This window comes from Martes martes (genome assembly GCF_963455335.1).
Source record: "Martes martes genome assembly, chromosome: X".
In the NCBI taxonomy this organism is placed as follows: Eukaryota; Metazoa; Chordata; class Mammalia; order Carnivora; family Mustelidae; genus Martes; species Martes martes.
The window spans coordinates 69,030,154-69,050,241 of NC_137897.1; the positions used below are offsets into that span (position 1 = coordinate 69,030,154).

Genomic DNA, 20,088 nt, shown 5'->3' on the forward strand with positions numbered 1-20,088 from the left:
GTTATGGGTTTAGAAGTTATTACAATGTAATACTGGTGTTAATAACCAATGTCTCACCTGGAAGTTATAAGTGAAAAAAACTATTCCACCATATATAGAAGATGGATAGAAAGTATTGTAGGCTTGATGTGTCCATCATCAAAATTCATATGTTGAAGTCTTAAACCCTAGTGCCTCAAAAGTTGACCTTATTGAAAATAGGGTAATGCCAAATATAATTAGTTAAGATGGAGTCATACTGGAGTAGGGTGAACTCCAAATCAAATATGACAGATATCTCTACAAAAAGTGGAAATTTGGACACAGACACATAAAGAAGAAAGATGATGTAAAGAAACAAAAGCAAATGATAACCATCTAGAAGACAAGGAGAGAGGCCTGGAATAGATCCTTTCCTCACAGCCCTCAGAAGGAATCAACCTAATTAATACATTTATTTAATACTTCTAGAACTTCCTCTGGAACTGTGAGACAATAAATATCTATTGTCTAAATTATCTTGCCTGTGGTACTTTGTTACAAATGTCCTAGCAAACTAATAAAAAGAGTAATCAATATCAATTATAGAGATTGTGTACATAAAATTTTGTATATAAAATATTGTGATTTGATATTTTGGCAAGTCAAAATTGGAATCTGATAATTTTAAAAAGAATAATATTTAATATTAAGAATAGAGAAAAAGAATTTAGCCAGGAGAAATATGAAAAGGTTCCATTTAAAATTCAGAAATAGAAATGAAAATAACTTCAACAGAACCATCTATATAACTTGAACTATGCCTATGTCTAGGTCCACTAGCTGAAGACAACCTGAGCAAATGATTCCAAAGAAAGACTTAGTATTTTCAAAATATCATACAAGTATATGACTTGAATGATAAATACTAAAATGCAATATAAAGATGGGGTTCCAGTAAGAAACATGCAATAAAAGAGACTATGCTTTATTCAAAATCCCCTTTAAGAATTCATTTACAGGCAAATACCATCATAAAGAGAAATTTAAAAGTTCTAACAGCTCAATGTGGATGAATTCCTCACATTTGGTTTCTATGGGTAAGGAAAATTGTGACATAGAACTTTGGGCATAGGGAGAAATGCAGAACACTGAAAGTGGGAATACCTGCATTTAGATATAGAGGTAAGGAAGAATCCAAGACACATTTCACCCAACTATTTTTATATATCTATTCCTATGTCTGTATCTATTCTCTGAATTTTTAGTGCTCTGTTGTTTTAAAAACACTAAAATACTTCATTTATTTTTATAACAATCCAGGGGAGGAGAAACATGTTGCTATCCATGTTTTATAGATGAAAGTTTGGAGAGATTAATTTGTCCAAGATCATGAAGCTAGGTAATATTTGGCTACAAATGTATCATAATTTTTAGACTTCAACAGTTTACTTATAATACTAAATCACCTGAGTACCATATAAATCCTGCACTGAGAATGTTGATTGAATGAGGGTATTGGTTTTAGTGTAGTTCTTGGATAAACTAAATGTTATTGACATTATGGTCTTCCCCTTCCATAAACCCAAATGAAAAAAAAAAAAAGAACATTGGGCACCATAAAGAGCAGAAATGTTGATCCCTCCCCATTAAAGAGCAAGAGAGCTAAATCAGAATCCTCTAGCAATCTCTATTGCCAGTAACTTTCACAGTGAAGTGTACTAAATTAGAGGTTTGCAAGATGGCAAGATACCAATAAAAATGCTTAGATAGATTAGGAGATAAATTCTGATTGGTAAAGTGCCAGAAAACATGGCTTTTTCTCCAAGGTAAAAAAGAGAAATTTTATGACCTTATAGAAAGATATTACAAGGAAGGAATTCTTATTTTTTTAAAGATTTTAATTATTTGACAGACAGAGATTACAAGTAGGCGGAGAAGCAGACAGAGAGAGGAGGAAGCAGGCTCACCGCTGAGGGGAGAGCCTGATGTGCGGCTTGATCCCAGGACCCTGGGATCATGGCCTGAGCTGAAGGCAGAGGCTTTAACCCACTGAGCCACCCAGGCACCCCTACAAGGAAGGAATTCTTAATGGCTGGCATTGTGCAGAAATAAATAAGTGAATATATGACTAGAAGATATAATAACCTTAAGAAATATTTTTGTGCTTATCTATAAAGGAGAAAACATTAATTTAAAAATATAATCAATAAAGTTAACCTAGCAACCATTTCAATTTTTTACCCCTGGCTGAAAATGTTATTTTAATTTAAATTGACAAAAACAAACAAAACAGCAACAACAAACAAACAAACAAAAACAGAAAAAAAAAAAAAAAAACAGGCTCCTTGCTCTATGGTGTTGGAATCTTGTTCCTTGTCAGTCCGTTTGTGTGTGGGTGGACATGACCTCAAATGACAATACCCAACAAACAACCCAAACCATTGGGCCTACCTCACCCAGCCTGGGCAGAGCTATTCCCAGCAAAGAAATCAGCACTATGGACAACAGAGTTACAGTGATTACAGCCAGTCAGCAGTCACTTCAGGTTATGGTTAGAGCAGCTATGGTTCTTCTTATGGGCAAAGAACATAGGCTATGGCCCTCAGTCAGCTCCCCAGGGATGTGGTTCAACTGGTGGCTATTGAAATAGTCAGTGTTCTCCGTGATTTTATGGGCAACAGTCCTCTTACCTTGGTGATGGCCAACATACAGCCACTAGCAGCACCTCAGAAGATATAGTAGTGGTTCTCAGAGAAATAGCTATGGGCAGCCCCAGAGTGGGCTATGTTCAATAGGCTGGCTATAGTGGATGGCAGTAATGCTATGGACAGCAGCAAAGCTCCTATAATTTCCTTCAAGGCTATAGGCAACAGAACCAATGCAACAGTAGCAGTGGAGGTGGTGATGGAAGGGATGATGAAGGTAACTATGTCCAAGATCAGTCCTCCATGAGTGGTGGCAGCAGTGGTTATGACAATCAGGACAAGAGTGATGGTGGAAGTGGCAACAGGGGAGGCCAGCAGGACAGTGGGGGTTGTGGATGGGACAGTGACAACTGCAGCAGTGGTGGTTATGAACCCAAAGGTCATGGAGGTGACTGTGAAGAAAGCTGTGAAGGCAGAGGCAGCATGGACAGAAGTGACCATGCTGGTTTCAGTATATTTGGTGGCCCTTAAGACCAAAGATCACATCATGACTTTAAGCAGAATAATTCAAACAACAATTCCATCTTCATGCAAGGCTTGTATGAAAATGTTAAAATTGAATCTGTGGTTGATTGGTATTATTAAGACACAAAGGAAACTATCATATGATCTCCCTGATATGAGGAAGTGGAGATGCAATGTGGGGGGGTTGGAGGGGTAGGAAAAGAAAAAATGAAAGAAGATGGGATTGGGAGGGAGACAAACCATAAAAGACTCAATCTCAAAAAACAGACTGAGGTTTGCTGGGAGGAGGGGGGATGAGAGAGGGTGGTGGGGATATGGACATTGGGGAGGGTATGTGCTATGATGAGTGCTGTGAAATGCGTAAACCTGGAGATTCACAGACCTGTACCCCTGGGGATAAAAATACATTATATGTTTATTAAAATAAATAAATTAATTAATTTTAAAAAAAGAAAGAAAACAAGATAGCCCATGATTAATCTGTGCACAGACAGGGAAACAGGCAAGCTGAAGGGAGAGGCAACAGTATCATTTGATGACCCATTTTTTGCTAAAGCAGCTATTGACAGGTTTGATGGTAGATAATTCTCTGGGAATCCTATCAAGGCCTCATTTGTTACTCAGTGAACAGACTTCAATCAGGGCAGTGACAATGGCTGTAGAGGCTGACGGTGAGGACCCCTGGGCCATGGAAGCAATGGAGGTGATAGCAGGTGGTGGGGGCCGCAGAGGATTCCTTAGTGGAGGTGGTGGTAATGGCAGACATCAGTGACCTGATGACCTCAAGTGTCCTAATCCTATATGTGAGAACATGAACTTCTCTTGGAGGAATGAATGCAACTGGTGTAAGACCTCTAAATCAGATGGCTCAGGAAGGGGATTAGGAGGTTCTCATAATGGAGGTAATTATGGACATGATCATCATGGAGGCTATGCTCGGGGTGGCTACCATGGCCAAGGTGGGGATTATGGGGGCTTCCAAGGGGGCTGGGATAGTGGGGAGATGTGGCTTTACCTCTGGCAAGATGGACTCCAGTGAGAAAAGACAGGATCATGAGAGGCAGTATTAGGTTGGCTCCTGAAGTTCTGCAATTTTTTTCTTCTTGTACCCAGTGTTACCTTCATTTTGTAACCTTCTGACTCCTGCTCACCTATGGGTTTGTGTGTGTGTGTGTGTCAGACTATGTAATTGTTTTTTTTTTTTTTAACAATTTTTTTTTTATTTTTATTTATTTGACAGACAGAGATCACAAGTAGGCAGAGAGGCAGGCCGAGAGAGAGAGAGAGAGAGAGAGAGAGAGAGAGAGAGGAGGAGGAAGCAGGCCCCCCGATGAGCAGAGAGCCAGATACGGGACTCGATCCCATGACTCTGGGATCATGACCTGAGCCGAAAGCAGAGGCTTTAACTCACTGAGCCACCCAGGTTCCCCCAGACTATGTAATTGTAACCATACCTTGGGTTCCCATTAAAAAAATCATTTCTATTAAGAAGAATGAAATAAATAATTAAAAATTTTAAAATGAACAGATAAACACAAATATAAAACAAATTATGTGAAATTGATGAGATTTTTTTTAAGAATCAAAATTACACAATTAAAGTGTTTTTTTTTTCTTTTTTTAAGTAGAAGTTGTTTTACTTCAAACATGTAATTTATGGCAAAAACATTAAGGTATAAGAGAAATAAAGAATGAGTATTTTTATTTTTTCATTTTCATTTATTCTTTAGTTATGATTTAATATACAATGTAATATTAGTCTCAGGTGTACAATGAGTGATTCAACACTTACATACAACATCTGGTACTCATCACAAGAAGTGCAATCCTAATACCTATCACATATTTAAAGCATTCCTCCACCACCTCAGCTCCTGTAACCATCTGTTTGCTATCCATACTTAAGAGACTGTTTCTTGGTTTGACTCTCTTTTTTTCCCTTTATGACCATTTTTTTTACTTCTTAAATTCCATATATGAGGGAAATCGTATGGCAGTTGTCTTTCTCTGACTTATTTTGCTTAACATAAGATTTTCTAACTCCATCCACATCTTTGCAAATGGCAAGATTCTATTCATTTTAATGGCTGAATAATATTTCAATGTATGTATACACACACAAACACACCATACCTTCGTTTTCATTTCATCATTTTTTATGGCTGAGTAATATTCCAATGTGTATGAGTGTGTGTGTGTGTGAACACTGCACTTTCTTTATCATTTCGTCAGTTGATGGACATTTGGTCTCTTTCCATAATTTGACTATTATAGACAATATTGCAATAAATATGGAGATGCATATGTCCCTGTGAATTTAGTATTTTTTCTGTTCTTTGTGAAAATACTTAGTAGTTCAATTGTTAGATCATAGGGTAGTTCTACTTTTAACTTTTTGAGGAACCTCTACACTGTTTCCCACATTGGTTGCAACAGTTTGCATTCCAACCAGCATTTCAAGAAGGTTCCCCTTTCTCCACATCCTCTCCCAAACGTTTTGTTTCTTTTGTTGTTGATTTTAGCAATTCTAACAGGTGTGAGGTGATATCTCATTGTAGATTTCATTTGCATTTCCCTGATGATGAGTGATGTTGAGCATATTTTCATGTATCTTGTTAGCCATCTGGATGTCTTCTTTGGAAAAATGTCTATTCATGTCTTCAACCCATTTTTGAACTGAATTATTTGTTAATTGGGAGTTGAGTTTCATAAATTCTTTATATTTTGTATACTAATCATTTATTGGATGTCATTTTCTAATATCTCCACAAATTTCATAGGTCACCTTTGGTTTTATTGTTTTCTTCTGTGCAGAAGCTTTTTATTTTGATGAAGTCCCAATATTTTACTTTTATTTTTGATTCCCTTGTCTCAGGAGACATATCTAGTAAGAAGTTGCTACTGTCAATGTCAAAGAAGTTACTGCCTGTGTTGTCCTCTAGGATTTTAATGGTTCCTTGTCTCACATTTTAGTCTTTCATCAATTTTATTTTATTTAAAAAAAAGATTTATTTATTTATTTGAGAAGGCGGGGAGTAGCATAAGGAAAAAGAGAGAATCTTAAGCAGATACTGCATTAAGTGTGGAACATGATGTGGAGCTTGATCTCACAATCCTGAGATCATGACCTGAGCCAAAATCAAGAGTTCAATGCTTAACCAACTGAGCCACCCAGGCAGCCTGGTGTTTCATCCATTTTGAATTTATTTTTATGTGTGGTGTAATAAAGTGGTCCAGCTTCATCCTTTTGCATGTTGCTGTCCATATTTCCCAACATTATTTGTTGAAGAGACTCTTTTTTCCATTGGATATTATTGCCAGCTTGTTAAAGATTAGTTGACTGGCCATATAGTTGTGGGCTCATTTCTGGGTTCTCTGTTCTGTTCCATTGATCTATGAGGCTATTTTTGTGCCAGTAACACACTGTCTTGAGCACTACAACTTTGTACTACAACTTGAAGTCCAGAATTGTGATGCTTACAGCTTTGCTTTTCTGTTTCAAGGTTGCTTTGGCTATTCAAGGAGTTGTGTGGTTTCATAAAAATTTTATGATTCTTTTTCTTAACTCTGTGAAACCAGCTAATGGTACTTTGATAGGGATTATAGTAAATGTGTATATTGCTTTGGGTACCATAGATATGTTAACAATATTAGGTTAACAATACTATGTTAACAAAATTCCTCCATGACCATGGAATTTTATTTTCATTTCTTTGCGTCCTCTTCAATCAATTTCATCAGTGCATATTATCATTTTCGGGGTATAGATCTTTTACCTCTATCATTAGGATTATTCCAAGGTAAGGGCACCTGTGTGGCTCAGTCATTAAGCATCTGCCTTCAGCTCAGGTCATGATCCCTGAGTCCTGGGATTGAGCCATGCATCGGGCTCCCTGCTCTTCAGGAAGCCTGCTTCTCCCTCTCCCACTCCCTCTGCTTGTGTTCCCTCTCTCGCTGTGCCTTGTCAAATGAATAAATAAAACCTTTGGGGAAAAAAAAAAGAAAAATGGATTATTCCGAGGTAGCTTAAAGTTTTAGGTGCAACTCAAAATGGGATGGATTCCTTGATTTCTCTTTCTGCTACTTCATTACTGGTGTATAAAAATGCGAAAGAACTCTTTATGTTGATACTGTATCTTACAACTTTACTGAATTTGTGCTCTACAAATACCAGTTCTATGAATTTTGGGTGGAGTCTTTTGGGTTCTCTATATAGAGTGTAATGTCATCTGCAAATAATGAATGTTTGGCTTCTTCCTTGCCAATTTGGATGTTTTTTATTTCTTTTTTTTTTGTTGTCTGATTGCTGTGGCTAGGACTTCCAGTACTATGTTAAATAACAATGGTAAAAGTGTTTATCCCTGTCATGTTCCTGACCCTATAGGGAAAGCTTTAAATTTTTAACCATTGGGGATGATGTTAGCTGTGGGTGTTTTCTTTCTTTCATTTATTTTTATTATGTTCAGTTAGCTGCTGTATGGTACAACATTAGTTTTTGATGTGGTGTTCAGTGATTCATTAGTTGTGTATAACACTCAGTGCTCATCACAACATGTGCCCAACTTAGTACCCATCACTCTGTTACCCCACTCCCCCACCCACCTCCCCTCTGAAACCTTCAGTTTGTTTCCCTGGGGTCCATAGTCTTTCATGGTTAATCTCCCTCTCTGATTGCTCCCCCTTCAGATTTCCTTCCTTTCCCCTTTGGTCCTCTGTGCAATCGCTTCTGTTCCACATATGAGTAAAACCATATGATAATTGTCTTTCTCTGCCTGACTTACTTCGCTTAGCATAATCTCCTCCAGTACCATCCATGTTGATGCAAATGGTGGATATTCATCCAGCTGTGGCTTTTTCTCTATATGGCCTTTATTATGTTGAGGTATGTTCCCTCTAAACCTATTTTGTGGAGGGTTTTATAATGAACAGATGCTGTAATTTCTCAAATGCTTCTCCTGTATCTATTGAAAGGATCACATGGTTCTTAACCTTTATTTCATTAGTGTTGTGTATCACATTGATTAACTTGTGGGTATTGAACTGCCCTTGTAGCCCAGGAATAAATCCCACTTGATGGTGGTGAATGATTCTTTTACTGTACTGTTGGATTTGGTTTGCTAGTATTTTACTGAGAATTTTACATCCATGTTTATCAGAGATACTGGCCCACAGTTTTCTTTTTTAGTAGACTTTTTTTCTGGTTTTAGTATCAAGGTAATACTGACCTCATAAAATGAGTTTGGAAATTTTCCTCCTTTTTCTACTTATTGTAATAGTTTGAGAATAGATATTAACTCTTCTTTAAATGTTTGGGAAAATTCCCTAAAGCTATCTCATCCTGGACTTTTGTTTGTTGGGAGATATTTTTTATTATTGGTTTACTTTCATGTTGGTTATCACTCTGTCCAAATTTCCCATTTCTTTCTGTTTCATTTTTTGGAAGTTTATGTGTTTCTTGAAATTTATCCATTTTTTCCAGTTTACCCAACTTGTTGGTATATAATTTTTCATAATATTCTCTTATAATGGCTTATATGACTATGGTGTTAGTTATTTCCCTTCTCTCATTTGTGATTTTATATATTTGGGTCTTTTCTCTTTCATTTTTGATAAGTCTGGCTAGGGATTAATCAATTTTTTTCAAGGAACCAGTTCCTGTTTTATTGATCTGCTCTGTTATTTTGTTTCTACATCATTTATTAATGCTCTAATTTTAATCATCCCCTTCTTTCTAGTTGTTTTAGGTACCATTTGATGCTCGTTTTCTATTTCTTTCCTTACAAGGTTAGGTTGTTTTTTTGAGATTTTTCTTGCTTCTTATATTTTCCTCTTATTACCACTTTTGCTATATCCCAAAGTTTTAAAACATTGCTTTCATTTTCATTTTTTCCATGTATTTTTTTTTTATTTCTTCTTTGACTTCCTGGTTGACCTATTCATTCTTTAGTAGAATGTTTAACCTCTATGTATTTAAGGTGTTTCCAATTTTTTTCTTGTGGTTGACTTCAAGTTTCATAGCATTGCAGTAATAAAATAATAATGTTATAATTTCAATCTTTTTGTTCTTGATAAGCCCTTATTTGTTACCTAGTACATGATCTATTCTGAAGAAGATCCCATGTGCACAGTACTGACCACAGTACTATCAAACATAAAGTCCACCACAAGAAAAAATTTGGAAAAACCACAAATATATGGGTGTTAGACAACACACTACTAAGTAATGGATGAGTCAACCGGGAAATTAAAAAAATAATAATAAAATAAATAGAAAGAAAGGAATAAAATGAAAACACAATGATGCAAAACTTTGGGGTGTAACAAAAGGTGTGCTAAGAGAGATGTATGCAGCAATATGAGCCTGACTCAAGAAGCAAGAAAAATCTCAAGTAAATAACCCTAGTTGCATCTGAAAGATATAGAAAAAGAACAAATGAACCTTAAAAGCCAGCACAAGGAATAAAAACAAACAAAAAACAACAAACAACAACTACAACAATAACAACAAAAACAGAACAACAACAACAACAAAAAAAAAACAATAAAACAGATCAATGATACCATGAGCTGGTTCTTTCAAAACATTGATAAAATTGGTAAATTCCTATACAGACTTATCTAAAAGAAAACATTAAAACCCATAACTATATGGTCAACTATATGGTTAACTAATCTTTGACAAAACAAATAAGAATATCCCATGGGAAAAAGTCTGTCAACAAATGGTATTGGCAACATGTAGAAGAATGAAACTGGGCCACTTTCTTACACATACACAAAAATAAATTCAAAATAGAACCTCAATTCAAGACCAGAAACTATCAAAATCCTAGAGGAGAAAACAGGCAGCAACTTCTCTGACCTCAGCTATAGCAAATTCTTACTAGAGACATTCTTCAGGTGCAAGGGAAACAAAAGCAAAAAATGAACTATTGGGACCTCATCAAGATAAAAATTTCTGCATAGTGAAGAAAATAAGCAATGAAACCAAAAGGTAACTGATGGAATGGGAGAAGATATTTGCAAATGGCATATCAGATAAAGTGCAATATCCAGAACGTATAAAGAACTTGTCAAAATCAACACCCCAAAAATAAACAATCCATTTAAGAAATGGGCAGAAGACATGAGCAGACATTTATCCAAAGAAGACATAAAAATGGCTAACAGACTTATGAAAAAATATTCAAAATCACTCATCATCAGGGAAATACAAATCAAACCCACAATGAGATACCACTTCACACTGATTAGAATGACTAAAATTAACAACTCAGGAAACAACAGATGCTGGAAAGGATGTGGAGAAAGAATGCTCTTGCACCGTGGGTGGGAATGCAAACTGGTACAGCAACTCTGGAAAACAGTATGGTATTTCCTTAAAAAGTTTAAAATAGAATTATTGTGTGACCAAGAAATTGCACTACTAGGTATTTATCCAAAGGATACAAAATTACTGACTCAAAGGGATACATGTATCCTAATGTTTGTAGCAGCACTATCAACAACAGCCAAATTATGGAAGAACAAATGTCCATCAACAGATAAATGGATAAAAAAGATGTGGTATATATACAATGGAATATTACTCGGCCATCAAAAACAATGAAGTCTTGCCATTTGCAAAAACATGGATGGAACTAGAGTATATTATGCTAAGTGATGTAATCCAGTCAGAAAAAGACATATATCATATGATTTCACTCCCATGTGGAATTTAAGAAACAAAGCAGATAAACATAGGGGAAAGAAAGGAAAATAAAACAAGATAAAAACAGAGAGGAAGGCAAAACATAAGAGACTCTTAACTATGGAGAACAAACTGAAAGTTGTTGGATGGGAGGTCATTCCGGGAATGGTCTAAATGGGTGATGGGCATTAAGGAAGGCACTTGTTTTGATGAGCACTGGGTGTTATATGCAAGTATTGAATCACTAATTTCTACTCCTGAAACCAATATACCCTATATGTTAACTAAGTTGAATTTAAATAATAAAAAGGATAAATGAATCACAAAAGAGAGAAAGAACAACCAATACCACAGAACTACAATTATAAGAGAATATGATTAAAAACTACACGACAACAATTTTGACAACCTGAAAGAAATGATAAAGTTCTAGAAACATATATTACCAAACTGAAAGAAGAAGAAATAGAAAATTTAATAGGCTGAAAACCAGCAGTGAAAGTTAAACAGTAGTAAAAAATCTCCCAACAAATAAAATCCAGGAAGATGGTTTCACAGGTGTGTTTTACCAAATGTTTAAGTAAGAATTAATACTTCCTCTCAAGCTGTTCCAAAAAGTAGGAAAAATGGAAAATTTCCAAATTCATTCTACGAGGTCAGGATTACCCTGATACCCAAACCAGATGAAGACTCCACTAAAAACAAAACTACAGACCAATATCCCGATGAACAGGGATGTAAAATTCTCAAAAAATACTAGCAAATTAAATCCAATGATACTTAAAAGAATCGTTCACCAAGATCAAGTGGTATTTATTCTTGTGCTTCAAGTGTGTTTCAATATTCAAAAATCAGTCAATGTGATACACTACATTAATAAAATAAATGAACCATATGATCCTTGCAATAGATGCAGGAAACGCATTTGACAAAGTACAAAATCTATTCATGATAAAAATCCCTCAACAAAGTAGGCTTAAAAGGAGAATAAATCAACATAACAAATGCCACAGATTAAAAGACCACAGCTAGGGGCGCCTGGGTGGCTCAGTGGGTTAAAGCCGCTGCCTTCGCTCAGGTCATGATCCCAGAGTCCTGGGATCTAGCCCCGCATCGCATCGGGCTCTCTGCTTGGCGGGGAACCTGCTTCCTCCCTTCTCTCTCTGCCTGCCTCTCTGCCTACTTGTGATCTGTCTGTCAAATGAATAAATAAAAAAAAAAAAAAAGACCACAGCTAATTTCATCTTCAATGGGGAAAAACTGAGAGCTTTGCTTCCAAAGTCAGGAGCAAGACAGGTATGTCAACACCACTGCTATTTAACATAATATTGGAAGTCCTACTTGCAGCAGACAACATAAAGAAATAAAAGGCATCCAAATCAGCAAGGAAGAAGGCAAATTTTCACTATTTGCAGATGAGGTATTAGCATCCAAAATATATAACGAACTTATGAAACTCAACATCCCAAAACCAAATAATCAATTTAAAAAATGGACAGAAGACAGGAATAGACATTTTTTTCCAAAGAAGACATCCAGATAGCCTATAGACACATGAAAAGGTGCTCAACATAACTCAACAGTAGGAAAATACAAATGAAAACTACAATGAGATATTTCCTCACACCTATTCAGTATGTCTAAAATCAGCAACACAAGAAACAATAGGTGTTGATGAGGATGTGGAGAAAGGGGAACCTCTTACATTGCTGGTGGGAAAGCAAATTATTGCAGCTACTCTGGAAAGCAGTATGGAGGTTCCTCAAAAAGTTAAAAAACAGAACTACCCTATGATCCAGAAATAGCACTATGAGGTGTTTACTAAAAGAATAGAAAAATACTGACTTTAAGGGATACATGCACCTCAATAATTATAGCAGCATTACCTATGATAGCCAAATTATGGAAACAGCTCAAATGCTCATCAATTGATCAATGAATGAAGAAGTGTGGTATATTACTCAATGATAAAAAATAATGAAATCTTGCCATTTGCAATGAAATGGAGGGAGCTAGAGTATTAGGCTATGTGAAATACATCAGAGAAATAGAAATACTGTATGATTCCATTCATATGTGGAATTTAATAAGGAAAATAAATGATCATGTGGGAAAAGAGAGGCAAAACAAGAAACAGACAACTATAGACAGCAGATGGTTTCCAGAGGGGAGGTGGGTAGACAGATGGGTGAAATAGGTGAGTGCACTTGTTGTGATGAGTTACAGGTGTTGTATGGGATGTTGAGTCACTAAATTGTACACATGAAACTAATATTACATTGTATATTAAGTAAATAGAGTTTAAATAAAATTTTTATAATGAGAAAAAAAACTACAGTAAACAGATATTTCAGTGAAGACATAGCCAAAGTTTCAGTAACATTCTCTCAGTATATTTCTATCATTGTGTTACACTATCAATTGATGTCATAATGTGTGCTAAATGCTTAAGAGGGAAGAGTTTATCTTTCTACATACAATTCATACAGAAGTTTACATATATTTTTACATGTACATGTAATATAGTTGTTGTTATAATAATGGTATAAATAATAAAATAGTTTAAGTATATTCTAAATCCTCAAACATAAGAAGTACTATTGTTTAGCTTAATAATCATTTTGTTCATTCTAAATTCTAATTTCCATTCCTAAATTTAGAAGAAATGAGAAAATTCACAGCACATTAAAATTAAAGTTTTCATACCTTTCAAGCACTTTCCTACACTGTAGCATTTTCACATTAACTCAGTAGGATTGTGTTTAGAATTTGTTGGCAAAAGTTGGGAAAAATATAAACCAAACCAGGTACAGTAGATGTTTTCTAGAGTGTATCTATGTCAAACACCAATGGACAAAATGAACCTTTATTTTGTCCAGCCAAGATCTGCAAGTACATTTAATGTATATATATATTTGGTACTGTGTAGCAATTCAAAAGTCAACACCTCTTTTTATTTATTTATTTTTAAAGATTTTATTTATTTATTTCACAGACAGAGATAGACAGAGAGACAAGCAGAGAGGGAAGCAGGCTTCCTGCTGAGCAGAGAGCCTTATGCGGGGCTCGATCCCAGGACCCTTGGATCATGACTTGAGCTGAAGGCAGAGGCTTTAACCCACTGAGCCACCCAGGCACCCCAAAAATCAACATGTCTTAAAATTTTCAATAATTATGAACTAACTTGGTTTCCTGCAAGAACTGAGAAGCGGGCTTAAAATAAATACACATCTTAGATTTCCAGTCTGTGACCAATGAGCTGAAAATGAATCTTCGTTCAATTTGAAAGTAGCAATGATGATTTACACACCAGAATGGGCCTTTTTATCTTATCCCATATTAGCTATTATCCATTGTTTCAAGGCTCTCTCCCTTTTTAGTTTAAGATTTAATTTATCTTTATTTGAGATAATAATAATATTTTTTAATTTATCTTTCTTTGAGAGAGAGAGAGAGAGGAGACCAAGAACATGAGAGACTATGGACTCTGAAAAACAACCTGAGGGTTTTGAAGGGGCGGGGGGTGGGAGGTTGGGGGAACCAGATGGTGGGTATTAGGGAGGGTACGTATTGCATGGAGCACTGGGTGTGGTGAAAAAACAATGAATACTGTTATGCTGAAAAGAAATAAAAAAAAAAAAAGAAAAAGTGTGTGGAGGGGCAGAGGGAGTAGCAGAAACCCCATTGATCAAGGAGCTTGATGCAGGACTAAATCCCAGGACCCTGGGATCATGACCTCAGCTGAAGGCAGACACTTAACTGACTGAGCCACCCAGATGTCCCTCCCAGGCTCTCTCCTTTACCATTTTATTTATAGGCCTAGTTTCTCTTTGATGCACACACAAATAACATGCATTACTTTTCCACGGAATTATTTGTATGTCTCTTTATTTCTACTATGTGGGAAGGACTAAAAATAGTGATACTATATATTATAACTTTGTGGTAAAATGCACCTTGTGTGCATGTTCTTTTTAATTTTTTTTAGTCATTTGCTGTCTTTGTGGTTTTTTTCTTCTACGTAACTAATTGTAAACTTCAAATTTTTCATGTATTTCAAAAAAATTGAACTTATGTACTTAAATTCAAACATCTGTGTTTAACAATTTTTCATTTCTTATCAAGACCTAGTAAGTGTGGATTACATTCCATGTAATCAAAATAATGAGTACAAATCTCACCAAGGTTATATAACATGAAAAAATTGGACAAACATGCATAAAATCAGTTATATTTATTTAGAAGTGCATAAGAAATACATATAATAAAACAAAACTCAGTAGAGACATCTGATTGCAGAATGGAAAAAAAAATATGTTTTATAGTAAACAGAATTCTATGCTTTTGTACCTGTATTAACTGTACATTTTTGACATTGACTCAATGAGTAAATTACTCAGTAAATGATTTTCTACAAATGACTTAAGTTTTCTTTGTATCCTTCTCAGTAAAACAGAGATTATAACATATATCTCACAGAATGATCATGAGAAGTAATGTAGTTTATGTTCCATCACATATAAATGAAATATTTTACAACCAAGTTGCAAGTAAAGTTGAACGTTTTTTATTCACAAATAAACTATTGTAATGAAGTGAAAATAGCTGATTTTCCTAAAATAATATTTTTATATCTGTTATTTTGGATGAAGACTGATATATCCAGTTTTCTCGTTCATCAATATTTATATAACAAGGCTTGAAGATGAACAGCATCTTCAAAAATACTCATTATTCCTTAATTGAGTAAACACAAATAGAATAGTTATGTTATTCATTAATTAGGCAAACATTTGTTTAGTATTTATCATGTGCACAGCAATTCTCCAAGTATTACAGAAGACATAAACACATTTGAGATTTGATTGGATAACCATAACTATATTGATACAATTCTCACACAGGTTACTAATTTACTATCTAATTGTGAAATCCAATTCATATATTTCTTTTAAAAAAAATATTTGAATACAGTTGACACACAATGAATTCCAATGCAAATATTAGTTAAGGTATACAATATAGTGATTCAACATCTCTATGTTATGCAATTCTTACCACAAGGGTAGCTATCATCTGTCACCATACAACACTGTTACATCATTGACTATATTCCCAATGCTGTACCTTTTATTTATTTTTAATTTATTAACCTGACTTACTAATTCCATAATAGAAGCCTATACCTTCCACTCCTTTTCATGCATGTGAATTTATGTTTCCCTTGACATCTCTGTGAAATTTTTTACTATTGAGCTTTCCTCCTTCATGAAACAATCCATTCCCTTGTATTCCAAAAATAATTGTTTTCTAGTTATCTATCCTGGGGATCTTTGCTTGCCTCTGTGAATATTAATGCTTCCCAGATTACGGCATAGACCATCTCCAATTTTATGTACTACCTTCATGATCTCATTTATTTCCATATCTTTCCTAACTGTACATGGGTAACTCCCCATTATATATCTTAGGCTAGAATCTTCTAAATTAACTCCTTAATTTCCAACTGCTTAATAGATACCACATCCACATTTATTCTAACATGGGGACCTCAAACTCATCATCAAATTCCCCATCTCTAAAAATCTGTTTTTAATATCCCATTCCTTATGTTAGTTGATTATATTACCCTCAGCTGAATCACCCTTGTTACAAATGTCTAGCTCCATGTAACCAGGGACTATTTGTTTTCTTAACACCATTTACTTAACACCAAACACAGTGCTTGATGTAGCAAATACTTAATAAAAAAATGAAAAAAATGAATTAATATTTGATTTTTAAAAGATTTTATTTGAGAGAGAGAGACAGAGAGAGAGAGAGAGAGAGCAGGAGAGCACAAGCAGGGGGATAGGGAGAAGCAGGCCCAAGCAGGGAGCCTGATGCAGGGCTTGATCCCAGGACTCTGGGATCATGGCTCGAGCCAAAGGCAGGAAGGCAGTTGTTTAACCAACTGAGCCACCCAGGCACACCAGTGAACTAATATTTGAAAGAATGAAATAAAAAATCATCAACTTGAGGCACCTGGGTGGCACAGTTGGTTAAGCAGCCAGCTCCTGATCTCAGTTCAGGTCGTGTTCTCAGGGTCCTGGGATTAAGCCTTATGTTGGGCTCCATGCTCAGCAGGGAGTCTGCTTGAGGATTTCTTGCCCTCTTTGTGCGCATATGGCCCTTCTTTTCACTACATCTATATCTTTGGGGTAAATACCCAGTAGTGCAATTGCCAGGTCATATGGTAGTTCTATTTTTAACTTTTAGAGGAACCTCCACACAACTTTCCTAAGTGGCTGTACCAATGTACATTCCCACCAACAGTATAAGAGGATTCCCCTTTCCCACATCTTCTCCAACATTTATTGTTTCTTGCCTTATTAATTTTTCCATTCTAACTGGTGTCTGGTGGTATCCCAATGTGGTTTTGATTTGAATCTCCCTGGTGGCTAATGATATTGAACATTTTTTTCATGTGTCTGTTAGCCATGTAACTCTTAGCCATGTGTCTGTCAGCCCTGTGTCTCTTCACTGGAGAAGTGTCTGGTCATGTCTTCTGTCCATTTCTTGACGTGATTATCTGTTTTGCACGTGTTGAATTTGAACAGTTCTTTATAGTCCTTGGTCTATAGTATCACTTGTGAATAGTGAATATCTTCTCCCATTCTGTGGGTTGTCTCTTTGTTTTGTTGACTGTTTCCTTTGCTATGCAGAAAGTTTTTATTTTGGTGAAGTCTCAAAAGTTCATTTTCACTTTTTTTCCCCTTGCCTTTGAGACGTGTCTTGAAAGAAGTTGCTGTAGCCAATGTCTAAGAGGTTACTGCCTATGTTCTCCTCTAGGATTTTGATGGATTCTTGTCTCACATTGAGGTCTTTCATCCATTTTGAGTTTATCTTTGTGTATGGTGTAAGAGAATGGTCAAGTTTCATTCTTTCATACATAGCTGTCTAATTTTCCCAGCACCATTTACTGAAGAGACTGTCTTTTTTCCACCGTTTTCCTCCTTTGTCGAAGATTATTTGACTATAGAGTTGCGGGTCCATATCTGGGCTCTCTACTCTATTCCATTGGTCTGTGTTTCTGTTTTTGTGCTGTCTTGGTGACCACAGCTTTGTAACATAGCTTGAAATCAGGCAACATGGTCATCCCAGCTTTGTTTTTCTTTGTTAACATATCCTAGGAGATTCGTGGACTTTTCTGGTTCCATACACATTTTAAGATTGTTTGTTCCAGCACTTTGAAAAACGCCCATGGTATTTTGATCAGGATGGCATTAAAATTATAGATTTCTCTGGGCAGCATAGACATTTTAACTATGTTTATTTTTCCAATCCATGAGCATGGAATGTTTTTCCATCTTTTTGAGTCTTCAGTTTCTTTCATGAGTGTTCTATAGTTCCTCAAGTAGAGATCCTTTACCTCTTTGGTTAGGTTTATTCCAAGGTATCTTATGGTTTTGGGTGCTATTGTCAATGGATTTGATTCTCTAATTTCCCTTTCTATAGTTTCATTGATAGTGTATATGAAAACAACTGATTTCTGTGGTACTATGTTGAACAATAGTGCTGAGAGTGGGCATCCTTGTTGTGTTCTTGATCTTAAGGGACAGATTCTCAGCTTTTCCCCATTGAGAATGTGGATTTTTCATAGATGGATTTTATGAAGTTGTGGAATGTTCCCTGTATCCCTTTACTCTGAAGAGTTTTAATCAGCAAAGGATGCTGTATTTGTCAAATGTTTTTTCTGCATCAGTTGAGAGGACCACGTGGTTCTTGTCTCTTCTCTTATTTATGTGTTCTATCACATTGATTGATTTGCGAATCTCGAACCACCCTTGCACGCCAGAGATAAATCCCACCTGGTCGTGGTGGATAATCTTTTAATGTACTGTTGGGTCCTATTAGCTAGGATCTTGTTGAGAATCTTGGCAACCATATTGACCAGGAATATTGGTCTATAATTCTCCTTTTTGATGGGGTCTTTGCCTGGTTTAGGGATCAAGGTGATGCTGGCCCCATAGAAAGAATCTGAGTGCTTTCCTCCTGTTTCTATTTTTCAGAACAGCTTCAGGAGAATAGGTATTATTTCTTCTTTGAAAGTTTGATAGAATTCCCTGGGGAATCCATCCAGTCCTGGACTCTTGTTTTTTGGGAATTTTTTCATCACCACTTCAATCTCATTACTGGTTATTGGTCTGTTCAGGTTGTCAGTTTCTACCTGATTTAGTTTTGGAAGTTTATAGGTTTCCAAGAATGCGTCCACTTCTGTGTTAATTTATTGGCATACAGCTGTTTGTAATAATTTCTGATGATTGTTTCTATTTCCATGGTGTTAGTCGTGATTTCTCTCCTTTCATTCATAATTTTATTTTGGTCCTTTTTTCTTTTTGAGTAAGTCTAGCGAGTCATTTATTGATCTTATTAATCCTTTCAAAGAACCAAATTCTAGTTTCATTGATGCATTCTACTGTATCTCTAGTTTCTAATTCATTGATCTCTGCTCTAATCTTAATTATTTCCCTTATTGTGCATGGGGCAGGTTTAATTTGTTATTGATTCTCCAGTTCTTTAAGGTGTAAAGACAGTTTGCTTATTTGGGATTTTTCTATTTTTTTTTGAGTGAGGCTTGGATGGCTATGTATTTCCCCCTTTGGACCACCTTTGCTGTATCCCATAGGTTTTGGACTGATGTGTCTTCATTCTCATTGGTTTCCATGAAGTGTTTAAGTTGTTCTTTGATTTTCTGGTTGATCCAAACATTCTTAAGCAGGATGACCTTTAGCTTACAAGTGTTTGAATTTCTTCCAAACTTTTTCTTGTGATTGAGTTCCAGTTTCCAGTGGAATGTTCTGTATATATCTATGAGGTCCATCTGGTCCAGGGTGTCATTCAAAGTTCTTTGTTGATTTTCTGCTTAGATGATTTGTTTATTGCTTAGAGTGGTCTATTAAGATCCCCTACAATTAACGTATTCTTATCAATACTTCTCTGTATTTTGATTAACAGTTGGCTTATGTAGTTGGCTCTTCCCTTTTTTGGGGCAGAGATATTTACAATTGTTAGATCTTGCGATAGAACCTTTAAGAATGATATAGTGGGGTGCCTGGTTGGCTCAGTTGGTTAAGTGACTGCCTTCAGCTCAGGTCATGATCCAGGAGTCCCAGGATCATGTTGCACATCGGGGTCCCAGCTCTATAGGGTCTTCTCCTCCCTCTCACCTTCTCCCCTCTCATGTTCTCTCTCACTTTCTCTCTCTCTCTATCAAATTATATATAT

The 20,088-nt window shown here is 35.8% G+C and overlaps 2 pseudogenes across 2 annotated transcripts; both read left to right on the top strand.

Moving 5' to 3' along the window:
• Positions 1–2,362: 2,362 nt before the first annotated feature.
• On the top strand, positions 2,363–3,251 carry LOC308337409 (annotated as a pseudogene). Its single transcript has one exon. The product of its transcript is annotated as an uncharacterized misc_RNA (transcript).
• A 291-nt stretch (positions 3,252–3,542) lies between these two features.
• Positions 3,543–4,170, top strand: LOC308337410 (RNA-binding protein FUS-like; annotated as a pseudogene). The gene has a single exon. The product of its transcript is annotated as an RNA-binding protein FUS-like (transcript).
• Positions 4,171–20,088: the final 15,918 nt, after the last annotated feature.